Source organism: Mauremys reevesii, linkage group 9 (genome assembly GCF_016161935.1).
Source record: "Mauremys reevesii isolate NIE-2019 linkage group 9, ASM1616193v1, whole genome shotgun sequence".
Lineage (NCBI taxonomy): Eukaryota > Metazoa > Chordata > Testudines > Geoemydidae > Mauremys > Mauremys reevesii.
The window spans coordinates 39,143,362-39,157,536 of record NC_052631.1 but is presented as its reverse complement, the minus strand read 5'-3'; the positions used below and the strand labels follow the sequence as shown (position 1 = coordinate 39,157,536).

General features: G+C 37.3%; 1 protein-coding gene across 5 annotated transcripts in view; it reads right to left on the bottom strand.

The window, feature by feature from the left end:
- SPSB4 (splA/ryanodine receptor domain and SOCS box containing 4) overlaps window positions 1-14,175 on the bottom strand; it is a 334,027-nt gene that overhangs the window by 195,686 nt on the left and 124,166 nt on the right. For 3 of the 5 annotated variants that reach the window (XM_039489649.1, XM_039489650.1, XM_039489651.1), the window contains exons 1-2: window positions 11,735-11,871; window positions 10,140-10,173 (exon numbers count right to left, since the gene is read on the bottom strand). The exons of 1 other annotated variant lie outside the window; for it this stretch is intronic. The gene's annotated coding sequence lies outside the window, so the exon portion shown is untranslated. Of the gene's footprint in view, window positions 1-10,139; window positions 10,174-11,734; window positions 11,872-14,175 lie in introns of those variants that run through there. One more of the 5 variants, XM_039489652.1, reaches the window with a different exon arrangement.

Here is a 14,175-nt window from a genome sequence, read left to right as displayed (position 1 = left end):
GTGAAAAGATCCTGGCACGTGTGCGCACCTCCCTCCCCCACCCCCCATGTCTGAGTCAGTCACAGTCTCATCTTAAATACTATTTAAAAGGATGATCTGGAAACAAATAGAATCCATTACTATCTAGGTCAGCTTCCCCACCTCCAACCAATTTGGTGGGAATAGGCTTTGCCTATTGAATCTTCCACTCCTGTGCCACACAGGGAATGTTCAACCGTTTCAACCAGTATGAAATCCTCTTTGACATAAAGGACTTTTAGCACATTATAATATGAAGCAGAACTCAACTATTTTAAAGATGCTTTGTCCTTTTTCTGTAGGCTTCTCTAACAGCTGAGCTGGGAATCAGAAATGCGGCTGCTAAAGAAACTTCATAATTGTAAGCTAATTAAATTCTAAATCAGCAGCTATATCATTAAACTATAAAATTATTAATATGCATCAGAAAGCTAGATTCAAAGACAAAGTTCATTAGTATGTTGTAGGACAGCTTTCATGTTGGTGAATAAATGCTTTCTAATTTAATATTATTTGCATTAAATCACTCTAAATATCATTAATAAAATTGTATTTCTTTAAATAATTTAATAGACCAAGTTATCTAGCTTTTAAATATTAAATGTATAGAAAGATACTTAGAACACAGCTCTGATGTCCCTTCCAGACAATTGACTGCTGCAGCTTCTACACACTTCAAAAAAGCTTTTAACTCTAGTTCCTTAGATCAGTACAAAGCAGTCAACCTGGACAGGATCTTTTAAAATTTTGTTAGGCAAGAAACTCTCACTTAGCAGAGCCTGTTGTAAAACCATTGTTGCAAAGCTATAGATTATAGCTTGCCAGAGCCATACTCAAAATTCTGAAGTTGAGAGTAGCAGGTCACTGCAGAAAAACTAAAACAACAAAAGCATGTTCAACAATGGAATTTATTCAGCAGGAGTTTTTATAAAGATGACAATATGAATATGGTTAAATGTATCTAATGGTGAGTTTAATTTAAATTTAATTATTTGAGGTCCCAGACAGATTTCATGATTCAAAGATTCGGACCACTTGATCTTGTAGGTTTAAAATAAACTTTGGTGACGGGGAATTTAAAGCAAAATTAAGTAAACCTTAGTATAATCTCTTCTTTTTACATGTCCTGGCTCCAATCTCCAAATGGTGTGATTGGCTTCATGGACTCTTCAGCACCTACTTTTTCAAGGCTGCACTTGTCCAACATCTCGTATGCTACAAGTTAATTTTAATTTCACTGTCAGACATAGGTCTAGGAAGTTATGCATTGTTCTCGGAGAATGTTCTGTTGGAGAAGATTGTTCTAGACATTTCGCCTTATTTCACTGCCAAAATCCTCTGGCAGTTAGATTCTCTTTTATGACATCAAGAGAATTTGAAGCCACATAAGGATTGTCTGGCTGTTGTGCAAGGCCTACATAATTCCTTTCTGCATGTCTAAAACAAGGCTGAGATTTCCCGCTTGGATGCCTCGGCCACCAACTTCTCCATCACTTCCCAAAATGTTTTCTCCCTGAATATTTTATACTTAGATTCCAAGGTGGCCAATCAGCATTTCTGTGAGCTAGCAAGGTTGTCCTGTGGTTTCTCATCCTAGCCCCAGGCTGGAACACTCTGTTTGCTTTCCTAATCATCGCAGTATTTTACCTGCATAAAACCTGATCGCTAGTTTCATGCTGGGAAAATGGATTTCATTCACAGTGCCCAATTAAAGCATATCACTAATGCTTTGCCTAAAATTAACCAAATATGATTATTTAAATACCAAATCTAGATATCAGAAAAACATTAATCTTCCTTTGCACACAGAAAGAAATGAGTCTCCACGCAAAGAGATTCTGTATGTATAGTAAGGATTCAATGAGCACGCAAAAGTGAAAGTAGCAGATCTGAAGGAAGCACACACAAAAGTCTAAATTTATGATTTAGAGTGAACTGCAGGCTGAATACACTTCAACTCCAATTCCACGAAGATTTCTAAAGAGCCTAAGTAGATACTTTCTACTATATTAATTCAGCTTATGAGTTTTCTATGGATCACATATATTCTTGCCTTATTAACAGAGTTCTCCTAGAGTATATAGTAAATGGTGGATTTCATAAGTATGAAATACTCTATATTTGACTAATTGAGATTGTTTTAACCAATGAAATATTGTTTCCATTCCTTTAGCTGTAGTTTACCTATATGATATTTTTGCCATATTTTATCAACATTGCATACAGATCTTGTTGGTGAATATGTAGTTCAATATGTAGTAAAATATGTATGTTCAGGAAATTTTGCCAATTAGAATGCTGCCAACAAGCATATGTCACCATCCTTGAAGTAACGTAAGTTTTCAGACTATTGCAGACATTTACGTTAGTTTTTATTTTTATATGTTATGAGCCAAATCCTGCTCCGCTCCTTTTGCCCACAGGTGTAATCTCATTGAAATCAATACGAGTGAGACAAAGAGGATCTGATTTTATTTTGAGATCCACTCTTGCCTGCCTTGATCACATGATCCTTATTCACTGAAGTAGTCCCACTGTAAATGGAGCAAAAATTGCATGCTTGGGCCCTTTCTTGTCTCTCTTTTATATGATGATCTTTGTGAGAATTTTTTCTTTTACTCCTGTGTGTATTCCTGTATGACGTCTATATTGGTATTAGTAGCTAAATACTGTTCATAGGAATTATTCATGTAAGTTGTTACTGGTAGTTTATCTTGCTATTTACATTGTTCATATATGGGGGGGGGGGTATTTCCATTCCTTTTTCTATTTAATTATACCCCTTTGTTATGTCCTTAAACTCAGATTTTGCTTCTGTGCACCCTCCATGATTAAGGAATTGAGAATTAAAATGTTAGTTCCCTTTAATGTGGAGCTTAAATTTGCTATATTCTATTTTTTTAATATGAGAGTTGAGAGGAAACAAAACTTGTTGAGTTCTCACTAGTTATGCTGACAATGACATGCAACCAATCTAGCCAGGTGAGCGACACATTTTACTAGCTATATTTTTGTTATAATTTAGCAAAAATCATTCTCAAGGCTATCAGTAACCAGAGAAAGGAAAGACTGATTTCTGTTATAACACTAATGCATGCTGTTGACAACCATAACTTCTCATTTGGAAGATGCTAGTTCTAATAATATGGAAACCTAAAAAATAAAAATAAAAATTCTGGTCATGTAATTGTTACCAGAATAACACTGAAATCAAAGACACTTAAGCCCTTTTCAGTTTAAAAGGTGGACAGTCTAAGTGTGCTCTAATTACAAATAATTACACTTAGAAATACCTTGTAGAAAAATATTGAATAGACAAGAGAGTTGCAAATCTGAGCAGAAATTAAAATTCCATTAACTGCTTTTAAAAAAAAGTAAATAGCTGCCAGTTATGTTAGCTAACAAGAAGTGAAGAAGTGATTACAACATCATCTAATCATTGTAAGGAAGAAGTATAGAAGTCTTCAGTAAGTCAAAATTCAAATGGTAAATCCTGGAAACCAGGTTTTTCCATTGTGGTTCAGACATGGAAGAGATAATCCATGCATGGCTGTCCCCCTTTCTGAAAGTAAGTGGGTGTCATCTACCTCGATTTCACCACTTTGCCAACCCTAGACCCCATGGAGGGACCTCTGCAAGGTCAAAGATCTGTGCACTGGGAAGAAGGCAGACAGCCATGGGAAAAGAGGCAGCAGGGAGGGCAGATAAAACATGTACATAATCTCCCCACTCAGACAACCAGATAGAATCCAATGAACGGTTAATTCAGCTGAAATTGTTTTGACTATTCTGTAAAGCTCCTCCATGCTGTAGACAACTTCTCGAGTGGGGGCTCCAAGGGCAGCAAGTGACAGAGGGATCCCTGCATGTGTGGTCCCATTACTGCCATGCTTCAAGTGAGCCAGACAAGTAACAAGGAAGACTTGCAGCCAGTGCAGGGGAACAAAGAGCCAGTGCTTAATTTCTAATAAAAGAGGTGCTAGGCCTCAAGCAATTTTTTTACTTTCATAACTGAAGTGGCAAACCCAGAGGTGCCGGGGCTATGAACTGCCAAGCCTAGAGATGCCGGGGCTTAACCCTAGCGAGCTCTGGCACAAATAAAGCACTGCCTATATCCAGTGCAATAAACCAAAGATGATTACCCTGATTATTCTATAGGGGAACAGCAATCCCAACAGAATGATCCGAGAGAAGCTTTTGTAGGAGTCTCCTTCTATTCTGTCCCCCAGGCCTCTCCTGCAAATTTTTCCACCAAAGGGGCTGATCTAGTTCTGAGTAAGGACTTTGGTTTTTAAAATTAGCTGGTATATACTTAAATTCTCTTTATAGAGCAAATTAACTCAGATATATTGGCCAAATGCAAGCCATTTGCAGTGCTCCACTCTAGTGCCTCTAGGTCACCGTCTTTGTTCCCCTGCACTGGCTGCAAGTCTTCCTTGTTACTTGTCTGGCTCACTTGAAGCATGGCAGTAATGGGACCACACATGCAGGGATCCCTCTGTCACTTGCTGCCCTTGGGGCCCCCACTCGAGAAGTTGTCTACAGCATGGAGGAGCTTTACAGAATAGTCAATATAATTTCAGCTGAATTAACCGTTCATTGGATTCTACCTGGTTGTCTGAGTGGGGCGATTGTGTATATGTTTTATCTGCCCTCCCTGCTGCCTCTTTTCCCATGGCTGGCTGCTTTCTTCCCATGTGCAGATCTTTGACCTTGCAGAGGTCCCTCCATGGGGTCTAGGGTTGGCAAAGTGGTGAAATCGAGGTAGATGACACCCACTTACTTTCAGAAAGGGGGAGAGCTATGCATGGATTATCCCTTCCATGTCTGAACCACTGAAAATTTTCCCTGAAGCAGAGCAAAAGGTAACCAGCCTATCAGACTGTTCAGTATCCTAAAGCCATTTTTCTGAAATGATAGGTTACTAGTGCATTTAGAACAAAGACTTTTATCATTTTCCTTTTATTACATTGCAATATTAAAATTAGTCTCACAAGCAGATTAAAAATTGGAATCAGAGTAGGGCATTTTTGTTCTACCTAAACTATTTCTCACTGAAGATATGCCAAAAATGCAATTAATTCTAAACGTCTACATGCACCCCGCCTTTAATGCTACTGAGAAGGACTCTGTGGGAAATAACTACAGTAGTATTTGAACAAATTCATCATTGATACTAATAGTACATAGCAAGGATGCATTGGTTGGGCTTTGGGCACTCAGATTTTAAATTTGTATATAAACCTGAAGTGTATGACCTATATAAGGTAATCTCTGCAAAATCCCATAATTACATGTCCTTCAGACTTTGACTATATTAATCTAAAAGATCATTGTCATAGTTCAGGGCAACTGCACCTGTATTCCCCCTGCATAGTCCAGCAAGGGCATCCCTTCCAAGTTCCCAGATCCACAGCTGTCACCTCTCTTTGGCGGAGACCCACATCTCTCCTGGTCCTGATTGTGGTTTTGCCAGGCTAAACAACTCCCAGCCTACACTCAGTTATTCCCAGCAAGACAGACCGACTAAACAGGCCAGCATTTGCTCTTGGCTTACTCTTCAAAATCAATGAAGAATGTAATTGCCAGCAGATGTAGATTAATACACAGCTCTTTATAATCAAGCATACTTTTTCACAGGACACTCCATTAAATATCTACCATATATCAGCGTTATCCCTCACATGCTAGAAGACTATTTTAATTTGAATAAACCTATCTCAGAGTTAGGCATCTTATTTTCTACTCAAATTATATACATTCATTTGTCCACACAATCAATTGACTGGTTGATCACAAAAGAAATTAACAAAAGAAATCTACAAACCTAGTTTAGGATGTATAACTATTCAAGCATGGTTTTAATCTAGAGTCCATGATGTTTGAGAGTGTTCTAAATTTCGTAAAATTAATTATTCCATCCATATTACTTAGAATGCATTCAAAGGCATGCTAGCTGCTTTATAGATATGAAGGAATGGAAGTCCCTGACCCAAAGACCTTTCTGTTTTAGTAATCCTTAATTGCTTTTACAGTAACTCATCAAATAAAAAACTGAAAAATAAAATAGAATATTCCTGAGAAGCTGAAAATACTTTGGTCAATACCTGAAATCTTTAAAATGCTTAAATAAACTTCCAAAATATAGTAAAATCATTCAGCTACTGTTTTATACCACATCATTGAACTCCTAGGCATGCCAAATGACTGTAATCCACACTTTATAATTTGGGAAGTCCTCGTCCCAACTGTTGACAGCTTTAGATTTTTTACACATGAGCCTAAATTTGGCTGTGCTCCCTCTGCTGCTCCCCTTTCCCCCGGCATAAGTTCCAAATGCTGATTTTGTGATTTGTAAACCATCAGTTTAGCAGTACGACTGGCAACGTATATAAGCTAACTTCCTGTTCCTAGGAATGGTTGAGTGCAACAAGGTGACTCTGGTAACCGTGACTGAAACTTCTTGAAAGATTCCAAACCAAAGAAACACGTTTAAAAATAGAACTTTTAAGCAAAACCCCTTTATTTTATACATTAGGAAATAAATCAAATAAATAAATAAACAAAAAAAGGTATAAGATAACTAAGAGCCACTTAACCATGTCCAAAGTGAGCAAAGCATGACTTGGTGATAACTGGCTACCCAATGAATGCTCTTAGCTGTTTGGCACATTGTATAGTGATGCTTTTCCTACATCTGTTTCACCTTATTTGAGCTATGAAGGATCACAGTTAAACAAAGAAGATGCTAAAAAGTAGACAGAAGATACAACTAGTGACCTTTCAGTTGTATCCTGGTCCTAAGTTCAGCCAGACTCAGCATGATCTTTGTCACCTCTTCCTTCACCTGCCTGTTAATTCCTTAACTGCTTAACCAGATAGTTCCATTCAGTGTCTCACCAAGACATTAAGTGACAATTTTTGCCCTCAGATACATGCATAACACTCATCATGTGTGTAGCATCTACCAGATTCAATGAGACATGTACACACCTGCACGAGCCTGAGGGCAGAACCCAATTCTTAAACAATCAAATAGACTGAAAAAGGTTCAGTCCTCATTTGAAGAGTCACAACTCAAAACTGTGAAATTTATGGTCTTAAAATTTTTGTCAAGGATTCTTTGAGTGCATACACTTAACCTGCAAATCTAGTGACAAAACCAATCTTGACATCCTGATAATCTATAAGTCAACAAAAGTTTCCAAGTGGTACTGCCTGACATGGTGAGAAAGTTCACAAAATTCAACAGGCCTGATTTTCCTCTCACTCATACTGGTTTCATTCCAGTGATTTCAGTGCGATTACTCATTTTGTATAGCAATGGAAGCAAATGGAGAATCAGGCTTGTCATCCTGGGACAATTCAACACCTGCAGATGATGCCTGTGATACCATAGCCCAAAACCTCCCTATCCAAAATAGGTAATCTCCATACCTCTTGCATTCAGCTGGCAATATCCTGACTTTGAGCTGAGTATAAACATCAGATCAAGAAGCATGCCCTACATCCTGGTTAGACCACTTTCTCCTCCAGGAAGAAATTAGAACTCTCCTAACACAATGCAAAAAGAAACTACCATCATGGTCCACCCCTAGGATATTTTGCACTCTGGCAGATTCCAAAACTTACAAAAAACAGATTTTTTACAAATTTAATTTAAAAAACAAACAAACAAAAAAAAACCCAAGGAGATTCTGCTTCTCCTCTATTATTGATACAGACAAACCATGTCCTTCAGAACTTGTACAGACTGTAAAAAAGTGACACAGAAAAAAACACAACCCCAAAAATCTTTCAAAAGAAGTCAGTTTAATCTAATCTGAGCCAGAAATAATGGAATGTCTAGGAAATTTGATTCAGGTTTAGATATTTTTTTTCTCCAACCTACTTGACCTTAGACAACCATTCAAATCTAACAGTGAGTTTTCTGTGTTTACAGATCTTAGTTCACTTTCAATAAAAACAAAACAAAAAATGCTGTACATAATGAATCTGCGGTGCATAATTCATCATGCAGAACTGGCAGTGTCAAATCAGAAAAAAGTCCCAGTAGTTAAGAATGTTACCATTGCAACCAAAACTAGCCATGGACTGGCCCCTCTTAGCCTGGAATAAGGTTATTACTCAAGCATAATGGAAAATTTTATAGAGATAAGGGATCTTCTGCCATAATGCAAGACTACTGTAGAACAAGCCTACCAAAACATAGCATTTTGTTCCCCTTTCTTTAACCTATAAAAACATTCTACACAATCATCATTCTTAGCGGAAGCGCTTAATTTTCTTATAACAAAGAATTTGCTCTTGTAGGATTGCTACTATGAAGCTACTGGCTGGGTTAAAAACACTCACTTTAAGCTCCTGCTTTCAGGTGGAAATTCATCTGCTTGTTCTTAGCACAAAAGTTTGGTATAAAGACTAGCATGATAGTTTAATCTGTAACCCTTTTATATGTAAAACACTATTGTGATCTTCCCCAGCAGGGATCACACAAAAGAAAGAGAAAACAGATAAAATAGAAAGGGAGGCAGGGACAGAGATAAAGTGTAAAGAAGGTAGGAAATAAAAAAAACTAGGATGGTGAAACTGAAACTAAATGCAGCCATAGCAGTGAGCCCACTGTCTGGAGACATTTTTCAGATGAGAATTAAATCATCACAATTTAAAAGTGCTCACAAAGCATTTATCCACTTCACTTGTTCCGAATTTAGAAAAGCCACCTACAATCATATCAATGGGGACAGAAAAGTTAAAATTACAGACTGAGGTTGTACATTACAATTATCAGGTAAACTATGATCAAGATGCAAGTGTATAGTTAGGGCCAAATCCTGAATACTTTATTAATCAGTGTGTCCACTGAAGTTGGTAGGATTATTCATATAAGTGAAGTAAATGGGATTATTTCTTTAGTACCAAATTTAGGCTAAATTTCAGAAATACAACTTCCTTTTAGCTCTTCCTTGAGTTGTCAATATGTGAAGTGGGATGGAAAAGTGAGGGGTAAGGAAAGGCAACTGAGTAAGTCAAATATTGTTTTAAAAAATGCACTTCAGAACAAATTACAGTAGGTGATTTTTTGGTTTGGAGGGGTTTGGGGCGGATAGAGGTTCTCTTTATTTCACAATGTTCCATTGCTGAATCTAGACAGTTACTGTATTTGCAGTGCTCAAAATAAGGCAGAGGTCACAAGAGCACCTTTTCCCCAGCAGGATCACAGGAATAGTTTTTTAATTTCTCTTTTAAAGTTACACTTTCATTACAATGAGGGGGAACAAGGTTGGGGAGGAAGAGTCTGAAATACAAGGTTGAGGAAAATACTGTTTAAAATTAAAGAACATTAAATGCCCTGTTTAAAAAAACACATTAAAATATAACATTTAATATTTCAATTAAATAACATTACATTCGGCTTTCTGAGGATGCACAGAGTATCTCTGACCATGTAGCCTTACTAATACAGCAGTCAGGGTTCAAAACAGGAAGAAAAATGTACTGGGAATTCGGTATGGGAGGGATAAAGCCAAAATAGAAATGAGCACTGCAGAATAAGCCTATCTGATTGAGGTAAGACTTAATTCTGCAGCACTTATTTCTTCTTTGAATTTATTCCTCCCAGACTGAGTTCCCAGTACTTTTTTCTTTCTGTTTTGAACGTTGGGTGCTGTATTAGTAAAGTTATACTGTCAAAGATAGCCTGTGAAGCCTCGGAAAGCCACACAGCAGAAAACATTCTCCTTTCCCATTCTGTTCCCCAACCCCGTCTTTGTCAACTGACTAGTTTACAACACTGTTTGCACCTCCCAGCATAAGCAGAAAGTATTTCGGATATGTGAAGCTGCTAAGCTTTCAACTCTGTCAGCATGAAGTATGGGATACATCACAGCAGGAGCAATGGGTCTTGTGCAGGCTTTCCTCCTTTCCTCCAGTGTAAGATAAAGTTGAATTTGGTGGGGGGGGAGAGAAATCAGATGTTTCAACTCTACTTAAAATAATCCAATTCCCCATCCCCTACAAACTACCATTAGATAAAAATAAACACACTAACTATTCTCTGACTAAAAGCATCACATGTATCAAAGTGGTCTGATATCACAAGACATTTTTAAAATAAGTACCTTGCAGTTTGTCTTTTCAGTTGAGGATTTTCATCTGCAAAACATAAAAATGTATCACTGATCAGTGAGACCTGTTTCTCCCCTTCCCCTTCTTCAAAAGGAGATGATTCAATACAAACCCCACCCTGGCAGCCAGACAATAAAGCTGCAAATAACTTATTCTGATCAAAGCCCCATCTGCTTGGCAGCAGCAATTCAACTGCACTTGTGGTTTTTGTATGACTGCAGCTTCTGAATTGAATGATCCTTTCATTTAGATGGAAGTTTAAACAAAATATGGTAATTAGCATCAACCACTGTGGCTTTCATGGCTACTATCTACAAAGAATTCTCTAATAAAAGGACTTTCCTGCTTTCCCATCCAATTACATAACATTGTTGAACAATATAATTTAAATTTAAATCAGCCAATTATTTTTTTTAAAGTCAGTCAACATTGGACTTTCTGCCTTAAACTATCTATCAAGTGTTAGTAACTTCAGTTAAATATCAATCTTAACAGAAACAACCTTGATTTGATTCATTTTACACTAAGGCCTGTGTTTAATGTTACAGTTTAACATTATGGTTGGAAGCATAAAACCACCTCTCTGCATTTTGAAAAGAAAGCAACATTGCATGAAACGTAAAAAAAATAAAATAAAAAAAAAATCAATCTTTGCTAAGTGATAAAATTTCAGTAAAACATAAAGATGCAAATAAACAATGAGGCATGTTAAAAATGAGGGGTATGTAATACAATAATCAATACAAATCTTAAGCTCCGCGGGGACAAGCTTAACCAATATAACTCATTTTAAACTGGTTTAATTAAACTAGTGCAAGTTTTTTAGTAGAATAAATCCACAGACACCCACGCAAATCCCTGATCATATTGAAGTCAATTGTGAAAGTTTACTGGTTAATTGTATGAAAAAGAATTAGTGGCAAATAATATTTTAAAATCTGTGACTGGGGTTGGACTTGGCCACTTCACTCCCCTCAGGCTGCTTTAAAAAATTCTAGCCTAAAGATTTGGCTTCATAGATTTCTCTCTTTCCCCCTTACCCTCTCCAACCAAAAATCACAATATAGGTCAGACAGGTTAAAAACAGGGGGGTGGAGGGTGGAGTTGGTTAGCTGCTTGGGCTGCATTTGAATTCAATAGGATACTTTTGTGTAACTAATTTTTTTAAATGATACAAGATCTAAAACTTTATATTCAAGAACTGGAACTAAAATACGTAAATAACACACACACACACACACACACTCACTTTGTTGACTAATGTTGATGCTAGTTTTCTTTCAAGGGAGGGATTGTCATGTTTATGATCGTACCAGAAAAGTATAAGATGGCCTTAATTTGAATACATGTTATGTAAGTTACAGACCAAAACTATAGGCTTCTCTACACAGGAAAGCTTTCCCAGTTATACCGATATAGTTGTGCAGGTATAATTCACTTGTGGACCCTTATTGCAGCATAAGAGAGCCTTTTTTGCAGTTTAACTAAACCCCCCTTCCAAGCAATATTAGCTGAATTTAAAAAGTCACTCTTATACTAGAATAAGTGTCCACATGAGGGTTTAATAACTATATTGGTTTAAACTCACCCCTTAGATTATACTAGGAAGCCCATTCCCACGTAGACAAAACCTCTGCCAATAAAAGTAAATTCACAACTCTCTGCCCTCCTCAAAAGAGTTGTCTTGAGACAGTGAGTTTTCATGTATTTGGATAATGCAATGATGTTCATTGTCCTACGATTCAATCTGAACTGTATCTGCAAAATTAACAGAGTTCAGTAAATTAAGACACAGCTATTCTATTTGTATAGCAAAGAACCATTTGCTTCCAAGAGGTGTTGATCGAAGAGGCAAATGACATTTTATGCAAGCCACTTGTTGATCATATTTCTACAGAACACTGTTTTTTAATCTTGGGGTCAAAACTGAATGTTAAAATAATAAACAATTAAAAATACCACCCTTAAGAGTCAAGCCTGAAAACTGAATCTGTTTCAACAGCATGACAACATCATCTGATCATGCACAAATGTGACCACAGAAGTGGCCCATAAAGAACACACCTTCACTTTGTGTGTGCTAGCCACTGGGCCACTGTCACCTTCCACTGCAAATGCTCTGCAGCAAGAGTAGGGCTGACTTTATCTCCTCCTCACCACTGCAAGCAGAAGGGAGGAGGAAGCTGAACTGTGGGCTGAGACTTAAATTGAGCCATTAAGAGGCTGAACTGAATCTTTATATCTTTCCATTGAGATTTGATTTCCAATTTTAACCATTCTTTTATATTTTATTTATAAATATCAAAGTAGAGATTTGCTGTGAATTAAATTTTTTTAATACATTCTTAAATTTGCAAAACACTGTGGGGATGAGGCTGCAAAGAATTAAGACTAAGGTTCTGATCAACATGCTGCCAGTGTTGGTTCAGCACAGTGGAGAAACATAGAGAGCCCATGTTTTAGATTAATCACTTCTGGTTAAAGTGGTGACAGCTTTTATTAAATGTGAATCAGTATTCTTGTCATTAACAACATAGATAAATTAGCTGTAACTTTAACTATGAGCAAAGCCTTTAGTTCCGAAACCTCAAAGTGACCATGACTGGGCAATAGCTGGGTCTGCACTGCACTGCCAGATATGGACTATAAAGAAAATATGCTCTTTCCAACAGAAGGATATTGAACTGCAGAAACAATTCACTTCTAGAACTAAGGGGTACTGAACAGATTAAGAAGGGAAGGGGAAGGAACAGGAGGCAAACACCTTTCTTGGACATGGCGGACAAAGACATACAGAGAGTGACATACTAGAATCCTAGACTCAAATCTTAAACTTGAACGTTTGAAGTTAGGCATCTATATTAATATACAGGTACTTTAATAGACTGATTTTCAGAAGCACTGAGCAGTCGCAGCTCCCCACTAAAATTCAGCACCTCTGAAAGTCAGTCTACATATTTTAATGTCTAAATGTGGAAACAGATACCCAAAATTAGGCCCTGTTAGGCTGAGAAAGACAGTATGTAATGTCTTCCAGTGCTTTTACTGATACTCTGTCACCAAAATCTTTAAAAGCCTGTGTGCAGAACTAAGTGGAAGTGGGTCTGGTGCTTTGAATATAGTACAGAGGGCTGCCTTTTGAAAATTTAGGGTCAAGCAGATTAGCTAGTTGTGACTTTTGCAGAGATTAATCCAACTCTATTTGTATTTGTTTTCTTTTTATAGTCTACCAATGGATTAAGCAATCAATTTGCAAACACCTAGAAGATAATAAGGTTATAAATAAAAGTCAGCATGGATTTATCAAGAACAAATCATGTCAAACCAATCGGATAGCTTTCTTTGACAGGGTAACAAGCCTTGTGGATGGGGGGAAGCAGTAGCTGTAGTATATCTTGACTTTAGAAAAGCTTTTGATACTGTCTTGCATGACCTTCTCATAAACAAACTAGGGAAATACAACCCAGATGGAGCTACCATAAGGTGGGTGCATAACTGGTTGGAAAATCTTTCCCAGAGTGTAGTTATCAGTGGTTCACAGTCATGCTGTTAGGGCATAACGAGTGGGGTCCCACAGGGATCGATTCTAAGTCCGGTTCTGTTCAATATCTTCATCAATTATTTAGATAATGGCATAGAGAGTACACTTATAAAGTCTGCAGATGATACCAAGCTGGGAGGATAGAATTAAAATTCAAAATGATCTGGACAAACTGGAGAAATGGTCTGAAGTAAATAGGTAGAAATTCAATAAGGACAAATGCAAAGTACTACACTTAGGAAGGAACAATCAGTTGCACACATACAAATGGGAAATGACTGCCTAGGAAGGAGTACTGCGGAAAGGGATCTGTGGGTCATAGTGGATCACAAGCTAAATATAAGTCAACAGTGTAACTCTGTTATAAAAAAGCAAACATCATTCTGGGATGTATTAGCAGGAGTACTGTAAGCAAGACACAAGAAGTAATTCTTCTGCTCTACTCCACGCTGATTAGGCCTCAACTGGAGTATTGTGTCCAATTCTGG